General features: G+C 36.3%; 1 protein-coding gene across 3 annotated transcripts in view; it reads right to left on the bottom strand.

Moving 5' to 3' along the window:
- The window catches only part of RIMBP2 (RIMS binding protein 2), an 88,693-nt gene extending 76,575 nt beyond the window's left edge, over nt 1–12,118 (bottom strand). For 2 of the 3 annotated variants that reach the window (XM_065739108.1, XM_065739110.1), the window contains exon 1: nt 11,981–12,118. The gene's annotated coding sequence lies outside the window, so the exon portion shown is untranslated. The remainder of the gene's footprint in view (nt 1–11,980) is intronic. The other variant, XM_065739105.1, reaches the window with a different exon arrangement.
- Nucleotides 12,119–15,304: the final 3,186 nt, after the last annotated feature.

Raw genomic sequence — 15,304 nt, 5'->3', positions numbered from 1 at the left:
GCCCTAGGAGAAAGGTTTTCAGACAGGTGAATAGTTTTCAACAGCAAAAAGGTAAAGGTAAAATGCTTTGTATTGTGTTTGAAGCATTGATGCTTAAAACATATGGAAGAAAACACAGTTAGGCAGAGTCCTGCAGATCCCAAATTTAACTGTTAACAACGATGACGCCTACTGCAGAAGGAATTGTCACCACAGATTAGAGTAGCAGTGCTTACACTTATTATTGAGAACTCTTACTGTATTGGACCAGTAGTTTACCATAGCAGCATATCACTTGTAGGCCACGATGCATACGATCTAGGCTTGTAAATCCAGAAAATGCACTCCCTTAAATAATCATCAAGGCTATGACTATCGAATCATCTTCGGTCCTTCCTGTTTATCATGAAGCTGCATTTATTTGAATAAAGTTACTACAGAATTATGATAAACCACAGGCAGAAATGTTCAAGCCTTTGCTGAGCTCTACATTTCTTTTTTTTTCATTTTGAAATAAATCCATTTCAGTTCATGCCTGATGTAAAAATGAGTATTACCAAAACTACCCAAAATACAGACCAGAACAAACCCCAATATATATAACTGGCTTGTGCTAGGGAGTTCTAGAGACATAATTAAACCTGTGAAAGAAGGTTAGGTCACTGCAACCTAAAATGCACTATTCTTTAATCAGTGATTCTTCGAAAGAGAAGAAAGCATAACAGTTATAGAGGGATTTTCCTATTCTTTTGTAAAAACCTTTATTACTTGTACTCAGTGAGTCTACAGTATGCAAGGACAGGCAGATAGGTAGGCAGGGAATGGCTCCTCTTTTCAAAGAGGTGAACTAACAGAATAAAGCTTCTAAAAATAATTCATTTTGTTCAGCGATAGCTTTTGTCATTGTTCTTTCTGCTGTTCTTATGGTCTGTGAGGAAAACTAATTTTTCTTTACAGATCTCTGCATGTGCTGTAACAGCTCAATCCAGGCTCTGGGTTTTCAGCCTGCTTAGGAACCATTAAATGCATTTGCAGAGTGGGAAACATTTGAGTCAGTTCAATCAAATCTGCTTGAAAATATTTGTGATTTTCGACGGAAAAGATTCAAAATAGGAATCCTGGGGGAAGAAAATTGGAAAGAAAAGTTTAAAGCTTTTCTTCACCAGCAGAATTATCCATCTCGCTTTTATTCATTAACTTGCTGTTAGCAAGTAGGGAAAAAAATAAAAGGAAGAAAAATGCACTATTTCTTCCAAGTCACCAGTTAAATCTGCTTATATATAGTATTCATTCCTACAGAATGCCTGTATCTTTCACTTCAATAACAGAGAACATAGGCAAGCAACAGCTTTTCACAGAGCAAACTACAATTCTCTTGCAGAAACCTACTCATTTACTTGCAGTAACATAGAAACACACCACCACCCTAACCCTTTGTGACCACCCCATTATTCACAGTTGTGTCACATCACTGTAACTGCTGACCAGGATATAAGTTCCTCTCTTCCTCACTGACAGATGCTCTTAAAACTATGAAGTTTGGAGAAGGACACGACTGATGGAAACCAGATGGAGAAATCAGCAACATGCCCAGAGGATCTCTAATGATTCACAGATCACAGTTGGCAACTTGGCTTCGGAAAATTACAATAAACACATTATTCCAGGCTCCTGTAGCTTCTTATTTCATCAGTATTTTAGAACAGTGAAACATTTTTCCTATTTCTGGATTTATTTTTGTACCAAGCATTTATTAATAAAGGGTTTCCCAAAAATTTCATGTACAATCTGTGGTATATAAATGAAATTAAGCCCTTACAACACATTATACTCGGGAGACATTCCTTTTGAAACAGCTATTTTGAATCTCCCAAAATGACAATTTGAAAAATCTTCTGCTTCTTTAAATTCTTTGATTGTGCTTTCCTTCACTAAAGACCATTGTAGATTTATTACCTTCCCTAAATCACAAGTATGTCTACAAATGAAATTTGGCACAAAGATCATCAAATTTTATTAAACTCTCTCAACTTCAGCTTTAATGATTTTTTTTCTTAGAATTCTCTTTTGGCTAGCTCTACCAAGACTCTTCCTGACAAAAATACATAGAAATTTTGACATTACCAAAGCTGTGATTTAAGTGAGAGGAATTGCATTCTCATAACGTCCAGTGTGCTAAAGCACAGATGACTTTGTTACGTACTACCCAAGAAAGCAGGATTAAAACCTTGAGTGACTTCAAATGGTTATAAGAAACTCAGCCAAAAAGGTCCTCAGTCGCACTCTGCTCTTTTTAATACAAAACACTGAACCCAGCTAACACTCCATGGTGTTCAGTCACCTAAGCACAGCTCAACAAAATCTTTACAGTGCCTTCCCAGCTGCTTTTTTTACTTTACTAAATACAGTGCTACTTGTTCCTAGAGTTAGAGATTTCCCAATCGTACTTGAGGGCTTGTCTTGCTTTTAAATTTAATGACACGGTAATGCACTAAAAATGCTGCTACATAGGAGGACTGCAGTCTTATTCATTTTATAGATAAGGATGCAGTCCTATTTCAGGAAAACTATTTCCAGAATCTGGATAATCGAGATCTTGAAAAGGGTGACTGTACGTATGTCCCAGCTCATCTGTCAGTCTTATTTTATTCATGTGACAAGAAGCTGCACTCACAAGGCTTGAATCCAAGAAACTGCACTGAAATAGAATTCTTAAACTGAAATTTAAAAAGCCCACAAAACTTAAAGATACCGTTACAGCAACAAAGCTGGGAGGGGATGCAATGCAAGGAGTGGGAGAGCTCCAGGAAATTTTCTGTACTGGCATTTTAACACAATTACATAACTAAGCCTCACATAAGGCCTGTGTGTAAAGTACTTGCAGAAAGGCTTAGCTCTACCAAACAATGGTGCAGTCATGAAATACTGACTTTAAGCTTGCATTACACCTGTCATGTAAAGCTCTCTTGACCCAATCATGCAGCTGTGACTTACTTATTTGTTGACTCATTTACTTTCAGGAAAAGAGAAGAAAGTGGGCATTTTGTTTTCTTAGCTTTTTCATCATTCTCTAAGAAGGAAATAAAGAGATCTAAATTTTCTCTTTGCTAGAAAAACAGTATTCACTTCTCAGCACTGTAGAACGTTGACTGTAGGGTTTATGATCACTGCAGCATATTTAAGTCTTAACATTTTTAAGATGCTTTTTCAGTGCATTCCTTGTATCTGAACTGCCTCTTGGAATCTAACACATTCAGATCTGTTGAAAGAAAAGAGATCCTTCAGGGCAGACATGGTATACCATTATGGCACTACCAGAGATAATAATTTCCCTCCAAAAAAATCACCTCAATTTTCATGTACACAAACTAGGTTAAAACAGGGCACCTAGAATGGCAAAACAGTTTGTTAATAACCCTTTCGCACTCTAGAAAATCTAGGAGGAATGCATTATTTAGTCAGCCAGTCTATAAAAATTACATGACTTTTAACACACTTTTTAACTGCTTTTAATTATTAACATTTACATTGCTGTCAGAATGACAAGGTGTCTCAGCTGGAGATACAGTTAAATCTTTAATAATGCTGGAAAGCAAAGCAACAAATCTTGGACAGTAAAATCTAAACATATACAGCTTTATATGTATGCATTTATACATACATATAATAATCTATTTATTTCATAGCATAATTTTATATAGCATAACATCATATATATATATATATATATATGTATATATATATATATAAAATGTAAAAAGCTATAATAATATGGGTATATCTATAATTAGTGGAATTTTGCCAGTCAGGAAAACAATGAGGCTACTACAGATCAGCAGTATCACAGGCTCACTCACTATCATTTCATAGATCTAATGGAAAACACTTTAAAAAAAGAAAATCTCGCATGAATTAAACACATTTTATCCACGTGCAAAGCCAACTATCAATTACTTCGTCCTTACCTTAAAAGCTTTTCTCTCCAAGCAATTAATTTGTTTTATTATTACTACTCCCTCAAATGTCAAATACTTTGCAATTCTACCATCTTTAATTGAGACTGTAAATCATTAAATACAACATACTGCCCAGGAGAGATAAGCTGTATCTATGTGCTCTCCTGGTCTCTCTGTGACACTTAGACCTTTTGCCCAACTAGAACTTGAATAACTTACCCAATTTTCTGTTAGATCTTCAAATTAATTCTGCACTTGTCCTAGGTTTATTAACTATATTAACCTTAGAAAGGAAAGATAAATTAAATACAGCATTATTACTTTTATGGAACTAGGTTCTTTTTCATGATGATTTTTGCTAGAAAACTGATAATTTCCTTGTGGTGCCACTATCAGATCTACCTTCAATATTATATGACCTGCTTATTTCAGTTAACTCTTAAAGACACGCTTGCTTCCAAAACTTTGAAACACCTGTTTTAAAAAAACCTCAACTCTGTCCGCAGTGTTGAGCAAAAAAGAGTTAATGACCCACAGCTCTGCCCAAGGAAGTGCTATTAGGTTGCCAAGAGACACCTCTAAAGCAATTCATATTGACTTAGGGCTAAAGACAGCCAGACAGTAATGCTGTTATAAAATCCCCAAAGGCTTCTTGTTTCTTCACTCCTAGCAAACTGTGAACACAATTAAAACACATTTTAAGGAGTACTAGAAAGCAATGAAGACCACTATCACCACCCACCACTACCTCCCCTACACATCTGACGAGACATGGACATACTCCGTTGCTCAAACTCCATCCTCTCTAGACATCTTTTCTCCTTGGTCTCTTGCACCATCTTTTCAAAAGGTCGTGTCACAATTTTGGCTTCCTCCTTGCTGTTATTTCTTTCTGTTTAAGACCTGGATGTGCCTCAGTCCTGTGATAGGATCCTTTGGAGTATATAAGAGAAAGTCAAACTCTCAATGAAAAATTTTAACCAGTGTTAAAAGAGAGCTGGAAGTACATCCAGGCCATTAAGACATAATAAACTGAATTTACCATGGGAAAATAATGTAGTGAAGCTTGCTTCAACCTCTAATAAGAATTTAGGGGGTATCTTTCTTTATCTGAAGAATGACTGTCATAACTGTCCAACTTTCAGGACTCCCCTTTAGCTTTAAGGAAATGAAAAAACAACACCGGGAAAGTTGGAAAAATGAGGGTTTTTCTCAGAGGAATGGAAAGTGAATAGTGATGATAATTAATGAACAAACAAGTTTCTATAATCCTTCTTACTATCAGATAAAACCTGCAAACAATGGCTTCTTGGTTCAAATACAAACAATAAAAATGGTGTGTGATATCCAATGAAAATAGATATGTGGACCAGAGATGAGATGATCAACATGCTGTTATTCCCTCTTAAAGCAGTAAAGTAGGATCATATGGGATTAATTACATTACTGCACAAATGCCCAGAATACACACCACCACTATTATTAATTCTCCTATATTTAGGTGTCTTTTATCTATAACATGTCCACATTAAATTCAGATCAATATATTGTTAAATTTGCAAAGTAACCCATATATTTATATATATTTACAGAAATACAAAAGCAATATCTCTCATGAATACATTTTTGACAACTTTGTTTATATGCTACTTACTCCCCACTTGGTTTACATTTCAGATTCTGAGAGAAGCTGATCTTAAACCATTAAACCATGTTATAGGTATTAATTAATGGTTTTCACTCATTTGCCAGATCCTGAAAGAAGAAAGATTGATTAAAATATATATATATATATATATATTTGCAGCAGAATTTAATTATCCATTTTCAAACCACTGGCCTCCTGGCAGAAGTCTCTCAATGCAGTGCAGAACAGGACTTGGATTAAGAATTAATTTACTGTCAGCAATGATCTACAATTTAATAGCTTAATCAAGTTTGCTATAAAATTGGTAGGGAGCTCTGGAGCCTAATATTGCTGCAGAGCCTGCTGCATCTAAAGACAGGTTTCAGAGAGCCATAATATAATCATCATCCAGCAAATCCAAGATCTCCTTCAACGTATAGTCAGGAACTGCCTCTAGGAAGCTTACTACTGACATGAGGAAGTTATGGTTCATATATTTGAAGTTCAATGTGTACATTTGACTATTCCCTCTTCTGGCTTAAACTCCTGAAGAAACCGTACTTGCATGAATACCAAGATTAGCATATAAACACAGACCAGTGTGTGACTGGCACATTTTGTTTTGTTCTTCCAGACCACAGTGTAAATATAGAAATTAATGAATTAAAAGAGATGAAACGTTTTAATACACAGATACATCTAACTCCATTCAGAATTCTCCCCACAGTGGGTAACAGACTATGGAGTTTTTTCTATTGGAGCACAGCTGAAGGTGAAAACCAAAGATTAAGAAAATCACAGTAAAGTAAAACATGCTATGATCTGAGCCTTCATTAGAATTCTGAGATTTAAAAGATCTTGATTACTTTAAAAATAAAATCAGTCTACATTTTCCGCTAGGAGCCAACTGGTACAACGCTACAATTCAATACAAACAATACAAAAGTGCTGAAATAGAAATTATTATACCAGAAATTTTGGAATAAAAACTGTTACCTTGAGCTTTCAAGGCCAGATTTTAATGAACCCAGATGCTCTAAGCTTTCAAAAAAAAAATTAACAAGTTTCTTATATAGTGTCTGTAGCTAGGCAGAAATATTCCAAACTCTGCAAACAACCACCAGTTGTCAAAATACCCTGGGAAAAACCATCAGAGCAGCTTACCTATTTTACTACTCTCATTGTTTTATCCTAAGATTATGAATCATCCTTATGTCTCTTTTTCTGACATCCATCTGTATTTACATCACACCTGACACACTGCCACTTGTCCATCCAATGATTCTTTTTGCAGCATTGTCAGCTTGTTGTCTTTTTTTTTTTTTTTAAATAACCTGAGAGCAGACTGCCATCTTCTGCCATCTGCCACATGGCAACAAAATTTAAAGGAATACCTGTGGAAAAGTTCAGTGTTTACAGCCATATCACCAATGTCTCCCTCTGCCATCACAGGCCAACATGACAAGAGGCATTACTTTCAGATCAGGCACTGTATAAAGCTGTTGTATAAAACTGTAGGAAAGTACAGACAGAATCATTACAAAGATGCACTCCTTCCTGATACATGCACTTATTCTGGAGGACCACACTCCATCTTCACTGTTAAAGGAAATTCACGGTTAAAAATGATGAAGCTACTGTGTAAGTGAGACCTAGTGCAACTCTAAAAGATACTGTACTTAAGTTCACTGAGGTGCTTGTGTCATTCAAAATAAAAATCTTAGCCAGGAGCCAATAGCAAATTCTTGTAGTATTTATGTTAATTAATATGATGATGGCAAAACTCGAGCGTGCACCAAATATGAAAAAAGAAGAATTATTTTCTCATTTTCAAAAAACACCCATCCATAACACAGAAGAAATAAAAAAAATGCATAGACGTGGTAAACTACTTGTGAAATAGAATAACGTGGATCACTTGTTATTGTTTGAATACAAGAAGTAAGCTGAAGAGATGAAGAATGCATAGAGAATCTCCATACAGAAAAGCTGAATTTTTAACCATAGCTTGTTTCTCCTAGTAAGTCTCTCCTGTAATAAGTATTTCTCAACTGAGTTTACATGTAATATATAAACCAACAGTAAGTCCTTTCTTTAATGCGTTTGACAATACTCATGGGCTCCAGCAGTTCCAGTTGTTTTAATAACAATCTCTCTTCCTATCATTATACCACCAGCAGTGCATTGAAAACAGCAGTTTTGAGTTTCTGAACTTCCCTTTCTTACCTCAGGCTGTACTTAAAGTAACTAGCAGTCCCCAAAAAATCCTTCCACAGTGCTTTAGCAAGTCTTGAGTTCTTCACTTACCTGGTTGGTTTCACTTGGGCTCATATGCACACCTACCCTATATGGCACTGGTGATTTTTTTTCCCCCTCAGCACAACAGAAAACTGAGAGTTTCCAACTTTCACTCCCCCCACCCCCCAATTTTATTAATAAAAGTAAGTTTAAAATATTTATCATGCCAAATTAAACTGTCAACTATTTAATTCTAATTCATGGTCTCTCAAAGTGGCACCATGATAGATTTCTTTACAATGCAAGAGAGTAATAGACAGTGCTTTGCTTTGTAAATTCAGAAGTAAATTTGCTTTCTCTACAGTCACCTTCACATGCATGCCATGAACTCCTCTAAACAGTTGCAGAGGGCTAGCTGCTAGGAGCATGCAACAGCAAAGCCCACCCCCAGCTCAAATGGGAAGCTAGGCTCCTCACCATCAAAATGCCAAAGGCACAAAATAGCTTACTTGTCCCAATTTCTACATGTTATTTTGGTATACTTATAAAAACAACACAACTCATTAATTATAACCTTTCAAGGGTGTTTTTTTTTTTTTCCCTATACCGTTATAATTTAGGAGAACTGCAACCACAGTACTGATAGAACTATTTTTAGCCTTCGACACAGAGAGAATGTTAGGAAGTGTCTCATCTTTCTATTAATGCAAATTTATTTAAGCAGTCAGTGCAGGAAACTTTAAAATATGCTAATCGCTGCTTCTTTGGACTTCTATCTCAAATGTCTTTGGTGATGTGTACCTACCACAGAGAGGCTAAGTAAAGGGAACACTGTCAAAACTCAGTGTCAATAGGTATTTACATCCAATAAAGTTCCTGGAATCTGAGCTGAATTGCCATAGTGTGTTTTAAATGGAAATACTTTTGATAATCACATGCACTGTTTTTCTTTTTAAAGTGATTCAGTGCTGATGAAAACAGGCCAGACTGACAGCCTAGCAGACTGGAGTTCCCTGTTAATCCACAATGAAAACAAGGCACTGTCAGGGCAGTAGTTGGACCAGCTTCCCTCCAGTCTATCTTCGTTTAAACCCACAATAAAGGAAGAAAAAACAACATACATATCATATCTCTAAACCATAATCTGACTTGGCCAGCTATGTCCTTCCTTCACTTCTTACTTGCAGAGGGAGTAACCTAAAAAAAATGATGCATTTCTGGGACTGGTCGGCACTCCATGAACTGCTTCACAGTGCCCTAAAAAAATCCATGCACATTTAAATCCAGCAGCACACAGTATTCTAAGGACAGCATGTGCATCTGAAGCATGCAGTTAAATGACTAGGTTGTTTTTATCTAATAAAGAACTGAGGTAATGTCACTAGACTTCCCTTGGCTTGAGCAGCTCTTATGAATGCAAATGCCTTTCATTTATTGGGCATCCCATCACAAATAATACATACTTCCTCCGGAGATTTGCTTTGATCAGAATAAACTTACCCAAGATGGATGTATAACTGTCATCTTTCAATATAATTACCTATATATATATATATATATATATATAATTTATTAGCAGTGTGGCCAAATATTGGAAATTCTAGAATGAACTTAAGTGGAACAAGCTACAGCAAACAAGCGTCACATCACAAAGACCAGGCACAGACACTTGTTCAAACCACCAATCCAAATCTATAAAATGTAGCTATGAATAGTAGATATTATATAGTTGCTTTCTAACATAAAAAAAATGGAGGAGACAATTTCCCAGTGAAATTAATCCCCTGCTCTCCTCTGGAAGCCTAGTCTGTGTCCAGCATTGCATTCCATCTTCTGTCAACTGATGTAATACAGATGGTAGAGTACATTTCACATTTGTGTTATTTTTCATACTCTATGTTTTTGTGCTTTTTTCCCCCCCGGTCTTTCATTTTAGAAGTGATCTGCAAATTTTTGTGGCAACTATATGAAACATGCCATCCATTGCTACAGAAGGTAACAGTAAATTAAAGAAAAGTACATTTCAAAGTACGTTCACTGGTGGTCTTAATGTAGTGTGCTTTGCTATGAATCATCTTCTGTTCCTTTCAGACATCATTTAACATTTTGTCAATTCTAAAAAACCACACAGAGAAAGAGTTAAATCATTTCTCATGCTGAAATGGGTAATCTCAACTACATCATTGAGAACATGCTCTCAGGCCAATGCTTTTGACTCTGTAGGAGCATATTTTTAAAATGTACTGCTAATTACTCATATAGCTCATTATCTCCTCACTATGTTGGACACTCATTTCCTTTGTTCACCTGCTGCCTTTCAGGTAACAATGAACTAATAGGTTGAATGTGTCAGAAACTATTGCTTTTTCAAGAAGGTAAAAACTTAACCAGCGCAGAAACTTCACAGGAACATTCAGTGAAATCCCAAAATGATATCTCACTGTCAGTAGATTTAAGAAATGAGGCACTTAGATCGCAACCTTCCCCCTACATACAGACGATCACCTGCCAAGCTTTCTTCAAGAGCAATGCAGGTATTTCACAAACAGCTGTGTGCAAGCGGAAAGAGCATGAGAGAGCATCCCAAGTGATGGTATACTCATGATTTGTGGGGGCTTGTTTTAACCAACAGAGCTAATTTCTGCCCCCCCCCCCCCCCAAATAAGCTACACCAAGATTATAGGTTGTGTAGATTGTGTACCACTTTCAATAAATATTCCCCATGGAGATAAAACGTGGCCATTAATATAGTGGATGCTGTGTATACCTTTCACACACTTCACTAGCCAGACAGACAGGTAGAACTCAAGCACTGTATCAGAATCACTCATGTTTCTGATTGTCACATTAATATTCAGCCTCACTGCTCTGCCATCATTAAGAAATTGCAAACTACCTCTGAATAGCAAGGAATGCTCATAATATTCATGAATTTAATTTGTACTTTTCCCTTCAGCTCAGGTTTTGCCTAACATGATGAACATATAGCGCACTCACTCATTAAACAGTGAGTCCAAGAAAATACTTCAGAAGAATCACAACAGATTCCTGCTTTGCACAGAGGCAAAAGGCTCACATGGAGTACAGCTACTTCAGAGAAAACCACATTGCTAAAGAATACAATAATTACAATTTTTTCCATCATGAACATGTGCTAAAGGGTTCTATCTCAGCAAACTAATGCTGTTAGAGAAACTCTGCTGACATATTGCTACCGTGATGAAAAAGGCATTGTATTTGCACTAACGTCCTTTTTATCAACCTTAGTTCAATGTTCAGAACCCTTAAATTCACAATCAGGGACCTGCACGTCTTTCACTGCAGCTGCAGGTAGTGTCAAATGCTGCTGTTGCCTGGTAACTAACAGGTGTGAGTCTGCTATATTTATGTATGCAGAAAGCTAATGACAAAAGAAACATTTGTATGTAGATTAAAAAATCTATATATTTGGTCTTCATTTACTAAAATACAGGATTTTTCTCTAGCAGTGAAGCCATTGCTTAATCATACAGTAGATGAATTGCACTTCTAAAAATATAATTGATATAAATCAATTTATTTATATCAGAAGCAAGTAGTTGCAATTAATTAAATAGTGAAGAGGAATGAATGTAACTTAAAATGAGCCCCAAAGTACTGTAAATAAATGCACTGAACACAATGAAAAGAATATTGTTCAGTATTTTGTTAGGAAACTGTAATCCTGCCATCAACATAACTACTGCTCTCACTACCTACACCACTTTGCAGCAGAGGGCAAAGGGCTTTTAAAGAGGCTGGTTTGAACATCCAAGGATTATTCCAGAAAAATCTGCTGACATTCAGAATCGAGTGCCCGTATGCATCCACCAGAGAAGACTGGGTTGTTCTGAACACAACCCTCAAGCATTGGATATTGTAATTTTATGTGCACATAAATAGAACAGACCACTCCAATTCCTATTTCTATCACGTTTTAATTTGTTAATTTTTAATTTGTTTAATTTGTTAAAATTTAAAATTATATCCTAAGTACACATCTATATTACTTATCTACATATCTACCATATTCCACAAAATCAATACATCTAATGCTATAAAGATGGTGGAGCTAAACCCTCCTTCCCTCAAATATCTACCTCAAACAAATGTCCAACCCTCTGTTGTTAGAACACATGCAAGAAAGAGAAAGAGAACTTACTAAAAACTGCCAGTGATGGTACTCTTGATTTAATGTAGTGACATGAGACTTAGAAATCTGGGTCTCTCCTATAAACTGGAGCTGATCAGATGCGTACGGTGATGTTGCAGACTGCAGGCATGATGGATCATTTCCAAACTGTACAAAGAAACAAAGCAAATAAGTGACCAGTTTGTATAAACTGTTTGTACTAGTTGACTAGCACTTAAACTTCCTGTAACACAGTGCATTTCATTAACATGTACACCACACGTTCCCCAGAAAGCTCCTTGAAAATGATAATATAAATAATGCATTAAAGACAATGTCAGGGCAAGCAAAAAGACTTAAATCAAACATCAGCCATGACTCCGTGTCCTCATTTTTGGATAAGGTCTTTACAATTCTTAACCACACATTCTATCTTTACATGCTTTTTTTTTTACTTCTTTTTTTTGCAGTATTCAAGCCAAGATAGCTGTGCAGTGTTTTCTTTCACACAAGCATTTCAGTGCTTCCTTCTTATGCCTAGTACATTTTCCACGAGCATCTGCCAAAACTATTCAACTGTCCTTAAAATTCTCAGTTGCTTTGCTGCTAGTGAAATCTAAGTAATACTAAGCCAGGTGACACACCAAGGTTATTTTCACCTCCATCAGTACTGTTCCATGACTTCCTCCCACTGTTTTCTGTTTTATTAATCTTTTATCACCTGCAGAACAGAGAACTTCTCAGAGAAATCACTCTTGTTTTTACACATACGTAGCACAACTCTCCCTGGTCTGAAATCATGATAAAAGACATCACGTAACAACAGAGAAAGGATAACATTCTGGAAGCAAATTCACTGGCTTTGGAGGATGGTAAGAACAAATAATTCCTTGGAAATATTTTAAGCATCTTATTTTTCACTAAAATTGAGTTCTAAAAATAGTTTTGTATATGGCCCCTCCACATCCAAAATGGCAAGGCATATGAATTGCCACATATATGCACAAGCTAAATATCAAAGGTTATTATCTAACAGATTGCTCTGAGTTAATGATAGATACTTCAAATCATACCCCCACATTTCTATCTATGTTTAAATGTCTTTACTTACATAATATCTAATATCTTCATCACCAATCTAATTCTGATGGCAGCATCAAGGCTGTACTCGCAGAGCATAGGAAATTACACTGAAAAGCATGCGCCCTTACATTTCTGTTAGGCTTAGGCCTGACAGCAAAAGATCTTTTATTTATTCATGAGTTTCCTGAGAGGAACTAGTGGCTGCTTTGTGTCAGCTGAATAGGATCGTAATTCAATCTTCACTAGAACCTGTTTATCTGAATGACTCATTAAGGTGCAAGCTTGCTGCTAAAGAACTCTACTTTATAACAAGTGTATTTTGTTAAGGAAATATGTATTTAGAGAAAGTCACTTCAAGTGGTTAATCAGTTTATCAAAGTTCATTTTTTAGAGGGCACGTTATTTCTCAAAACATAAACGAATGAAGCAAAGTATAGCCACACCTGTCAGTAATAGAATGTTGGAAGGACCACATCACTGGCTAGTAAATTATTTTACAGACAAAGGTCTTGAAGATGCAGGCTCACTGCTGCACTGGAGCAGAATAGTTTCCGAAGTGCTCAAGGCTTGGCATGCAGACACAGGATTTTCAATCAAAACATGGCCAAATGACTCGATCCCATTTTGTGATATTAATGCCATGGTCTTCTGAAATTCTAGTCTTTCTAAAGGGGAAACACCTCACTTTCAGAACCAGATGAGATCTAAATTTAAGTAGGTGGTATAACATACTTTCCCATTCCACGCAGACATCTTAGGACTTACAGAATAACATATACCTATGCCTCTTCACAGCATCCCTTCACTTGGGTGAAAAGAAAACTGCTTTCATGTAAAATTTCTTACAGAAAAATAGTTCATTTTGCTTATGATTGAAATGCTGCTCAATGACCACTGCTGATGAAAACCCCATTGGCTCTTGCAAAATGCCAGGAAATAGAAAGCTGAAGCTTAAGGCCAGTGAAAGCAAAAATAGACCACAGTCAGCCAAAACAATCAGAAATTACTGCAGTTTGATTTGATAAAAGTCTGCATAATAAGTTTGATGAATTACCATTCCAACACTGAAACAAACACAATGTTACATGCAAGAAGTCATAGGATCCTTGTGACCATAAAAAAACCAATACCAAGTTACTGCATCTTACCTGACAGTTCCTCCTAGATCTGCAGCAAAGTACTGGTACTGATCCAAAACCAAAGCCCAGAGAAACAGTAAATGCTATAATTTTTTCAGCACAACTGTCTGCAGCTTCTGGGGATGGTTCCTTAGTTTCCTACCCATTCCTAACCTTGTGTAGTTTATAAGATCTGACAGGGTCACAGTGCAGTAATTTGGCTGCAGGCAGCCACCTTTCCAAACAACACACATAAATACATACTGTACTCTTGTAGACTGTCTTGCCACCAGACAGAAATATAAAAGGATTAAAAAAAAAACCAACATTCAACGTGTTTTGCAATTATTTTTGTTTTTAGTTTTTTGATGCAAAAAAAACACAATATTTACTACAAATCTGATCTACCAACAAGTCCTATCTAAATCAGCTGATCTATACGGCCAATGAGTATAACTGAGGTTAACCAAAAGTTACACAGACAGCAACAGGGGAGAGATTGAAGAGGGAACATGCTTTCTGCAACAGGAAAATAATATTTCATAATACTGCTATCTTCGAAGAAGCAAGCCTTTGAGGAATTACGAAAAATAGCTGTTTGAGGAAGAAAAACAAATCCTTTAATCACTTGCAAAGTTACTACCGCTCTTCAATAACATGCTGTTAATCAAAGGACTCAAAAAAAAAAAAAAAAACCCAAAAAAACCAGCATGACATTTCAGTTTTCAACTTGTTAACCACAACAACGCATACCCAACTTTTCTAATTCTAAACACATTTTGCTCTTCAGTTACACTACTCTCTTGACCTTGCACTTGAGAACTGTACTTGGCTGCAAGAAATGAGAGGATATATCTTCTCAGGCTGGAATACAGGGGGGGAAACACAACAAAGTGATTCATTGGTGAGAAGCATCAGTGTAATGTTCACTAGAAACACGGAGCTGCTATAGAGAAATACGGGGGAAGGAAGAAATACAGTCTTATGCCTGAGAAAGATGTGATGATCTTAGAAATGGTCTAAGTAGCAGGTTTGGCACCAGCAGTTAGTATGTCCTCACAAAACATCTCAAATTCCATCTGGGGAATCCAGCTCCTGATATCCTTTAAACCCATGCAACATATGTTTGTTTTAATATTCTGGTATTAAGACA

This window comes from Cyrtonyx montezumae, unplaced genomic scaffold (assembly GCF_038088225.1).
Source record: "Cyrtonyx montezumae isolate F1298 unplaced genomic scaffold, pur_monq_1.0 scaffold_23, whole genome shotgun sequence".
In the NCBI taxonomy this organism is placed as follows: Eukaryota; Metazoa; Chordata; class Aves; order Galliformes; family Odontophoridae; genus Cyrtonyx; species Cyrtonyx montezumae.
This window is presented reverse-complemented; position numbering and strand designations above follow the sequence as displayed.